Raw genomic sequence first — 4,240 nt, forward strand, 5'->3', positions numbered from 1 at the left:
AGCTCAAAGTACCCTAATATTTTGCTATGTGGTCATTTCATCATAGATATTTTGTTATTATTATTACTGTTATTTGGATTCTGCAATACTGTTACGTAGCATTTCCAATCGGTTTCTGCGCGGAACTGCGAAAAGTTAATAAGAAGGACAAGAAATTTCTCTAAAAAAAATCTGTTGTACAGCAGGATTGAGGACAATAAACACATTGTATAAAAGATTAACAAGGTTACTTGTGAAGCCAAGAAACTCTACAACTGGCAGTTAATATTCTGTGAATAAAAATCAACCCATGTGGGGAGTTAAGTTGATAAAACATGGTATGCAGCCACTCTTTAATTTACCGAATAGTGGCATTCTGTAAATTTAAGACACAAATAACACAAATCACGAAATATCGTCAAGCCTAGGGGAGGCACCAGATGACAGTTGAAACATCTCTTGTGATCGAAACCATTGTGTTTGACGGAAGGCAAATTAATAAAATTCTAATAAAGTTGGCAATATATTTGTAATAAAATATTTTATTCCATATTATTGAACAAATTTGCCTGCTTAGTCATCTTCACGTGAACATTAGACATATAGCGTTAAGAGAGCTTACATTATGTCATAAAAGAAATAGGACATTAGAGAATACTCAAAGAGCAGCTTAATTTCTTAAACTATACTACAATGCGTAATTCGTCTTAACGTGCTCATTCCAGATTCAAACTGAAGAACCTGGTATTAATATTTTCAGTCTGATTTTCGCAATGTCAATTTTCTTACAGTACCAGTACTTTATTATATCATATTTGGTTTTTTGCTACGGTATAATGCTGTAAGCGGCAGAAAATGAAACTGTGCACTTGAAATTGAGCGAACAGTCGAAACTAGGCGATAGTGTGGAATTAAACACTTCGTTTCAAATAAAGTGACTGCCTCTGTGGAAAAGATTAATAAAAGCAAAATATCTTTAGCGACCGACAAAAGAACTCCACTGTTCTGCAAGACGTTTAATGCTTTATTGCTAAAAACGTGGACATAAAATAAAATCAGAAAACTTAAACTAATAACATATTTTAATCTCCCTTGATTATGTGAATGTTTTAATTCACTTGATCGCTTGCAGCCACATAAATGTGCTTTGTTTACAGTTGAAGTGAGAGCTGTAAACAGAGAGAGAGAACATAAATACGGGTTACATGGAGACTACTACTCCCATTGTAACTCACACTGCTCGGAGCATGCGCGAAACTGGCAGCTTAGGCGCGCCAGAAAATTTTTTCCGCTTAGCATCTGGCTGCTTACTGCTATTTCTCATACAGCCAAAAGCCGCACTATAAGTAAGCAGAAGATGCAGCTCATACGCGACTTAGCTCTACGCATGCGCTTGTGCTCGGTGGCAAATGCACAAAAGTAACCGTGTGGGAACTGGCTGAGGTGGGATCGCTGAAGCGGCTTACGGGGCCCGTTAGCTGAGCTAAGCTAGGCTAAGCTAAGGTGCGGACGGCGGCAGGGTGTCTGCAGGAAACGGTGTTTCCCAAGGCCGGGATTATTCGAGGCAGGACTGGGGAATTCTCTAGAGGGCCGGTGGGTTTCCCTCAGCCGGGACAGCTGGCCGCTCCAGACACAAACACTACTCTTAACCCAGCCCATATCTCTCTCTCTCTCTCTCTCTCTCTCTCTCTCTCTCTCTCTCTCTATGGTGTAGCTCGATGTTTTGTGCACTTAGTGTGTCCTGCTCTAGACACAGTATGAGAATTATGAATAGCTTGGTCGGCAAAAGCAGCCCTGAACTGTCAGTTTCGAACCCTACACTATGGTCTACCTGTTTCACAAAACTTGTGCATCACTAAACTGTTATTTAACGGTGGGATGACAATCTAGGTTGCATCGTCAGGTGGCGTCAGTGTTTTGGATAACATTGAACCACACCTCTAGAAAAAATTCATTATTACTTATCATTAACTTAATTTTCCGTCGGTACTTCACAGAACTGCGCAACAAAATTAAATAGGAAACACTCTCTTGACATTCTGCAAAATATTATACGATCACTAATGGGCTTTCAGGTCCAACCTCAGGTGACAATTAAATGCCGCAAAAAGACGGATAAAATCATATGCAACTTACACAGACGTTACTGTAAAAAAAGTACTAAAATTATGGGATATAGTGTTTACGAAGGGGGAGTATTATTTAAGTTACACAAAGATCGTTAAATATAAAAAATTGAAAAATATATATCTTTTATGTTGTATGGAACTCACTATATTTGACAAACGACAAACAATAAAGTTGAATTTATAATTGTAATCTAATGTTTGTCTAATTAATCCTCAGTTTGAGGGGGAGAAGGAAATATGTGTTCCGTCACTTAAAACTAACCTGTCATTCTGTGTGATACCTTTGTTGATTTAAGGTATTTGCAGTAATGCCATCTTTAAGGTTTGTTAACAGTATATCAGACGCCGCAGTCCGCATCGTATGGGTGCTTTTCTGTTAAAAAATGTTTCAGAAAGCTCGAATCTGTATTGGAGACGACACAAATATTTTTGCCGTCATGAGCAGTTTTGTTATTTTTAAGCCTGGCTCATTGCTGCCTGCAACGATCTTCTCTCTTATTTTAACATCATTTCGGAGCAGCACTTACATCCAAAGTCTTCAGTTATATATTCACTTTTTCTGATATAGGTTTCCAGAAATAACGGCATCCACTTGCCTTTCGCGAACCTGCAGTTTGTATTGACCATCACCGGTTTCGGATCGCCTAGCTATTCATCATCAGACGGTACACATTCGGAGTATTGCAGGGGCTATGTAGCTGTGGCAAGATACGAGAACGAAAGAAATAAGCGCTGAATGTGGCGAGAATTCCATTTAAAGGCATTACTTATGGTTAGTAGCATCCGATAATTTATTCATGGAGCACGCGTTGTTGTGGCGCGAACACACACACACACACACACACACACACACACACACACACACACACACACACACACACACACCGTATACTACTATCCGGAATTCCCACAAAACTTAAAACTTCGTTAGATGAACCCACGTGCTAAGCTCCGATGTTTAATTCATAAGCAATTATCAATATTTAAGAAGCAAAAAGAAACAAAAAAAAATGGTTCAAATGGCTCTGAGCACTATGGGACTTAACTTCTCAGGTCATCAGTCCCCTAGAACTTAGAACTACTTAAACCTAACTAACCTAAGGACATCACACACATCCATGCCCGAGACAGGATTCGAACCTGCGACCGCAGAGGTCTCGCGGTTCCAGACTGTAGCGCTTAGAACCGCTCGGCCACTCCGGCCGGCAAAAAGAAACATGTCCAATGTAATTTCAGTACTAAAGAATTAAAACTGTAGACGAAATATCATTCTAAACTGTTACTGATAGCCTTTGTAAATTGCACATATGAATTTTACAATTTGTATGCATGTTGCGTTCGTAATAATGAATATAATATAAATCGATATATGTACATATTGTCAACAGTATGCAATGCGTGTGCTGAACAAACGAAGTCTTTGCTCCAATGTAAATTTTTTTGATCATAGCTGTAGTCACGCTCTTTGGCTTATTCACAGTTTGTAAAGCACGTGATAGTTACTAACTGAGGCCAAATTTGTGCAGTGCAATAAATTTAACGCGAAGAACAGTATGAGGAATAAACCACCGAATGGAACTAACCGTAAGCAATGACTCTAACTAAACTAGATCTCATGCTGTAAATGATTCCCACCACATTCAGTGCTTACATGTTTCGTTTTTATATCTTGCCCCACAATGCTCCTAACATTCCGTAAATACGTACCACCTGACGGCGAATCGCTAGGCGGTTCTAAACCGGTCACGATAAATAAAAATTGAAGAATCGCAAAAGGTGATAGGTTGCTGTTATTTCTGGGAACCTTTATTAATCTCAGTCGTAATGCTCCACATGCACAAATGGATAAAACTTTTATTTTCTTATCTGCCTTCCACTACAACGTTTCTCTTGCACGGCTGCATCTACAGCAAAGTAAGTTACTCCGCCGGCCGCGGTGGTCTCGCGGTTAAGGCGCTCAGTCCGGACCCGCGCGACTGCTACGGTCGCAGGTTCGAATCCTGCCTCGGGCATGGATGTGTGTGATGTCCTTAGGTTAGTTAGGTTTAAGTAGTTCTTAGTTCTAGGGGACTGATGACCACAGATGTTAAGTCCCATAGTGCTCAGAGCCATTTGAACCATTTGAAGTTACT

Source organism: Schistocerca piceifrons, chromosome 2, assembly GCF_021461385.2.
Source record: "Schistocerca piceifrons isolate TAMUIC-IGC-003096 chromosome 2, iqSchPice1.1, whole genome shotgun sequence".
Classification (NCBI taxonomy): Eukaryota; Metazoa; Arthropoda; class Insecta; order Orthoptera; family Acrididae; genus Schistocerca; species Schistocerca piceifrons.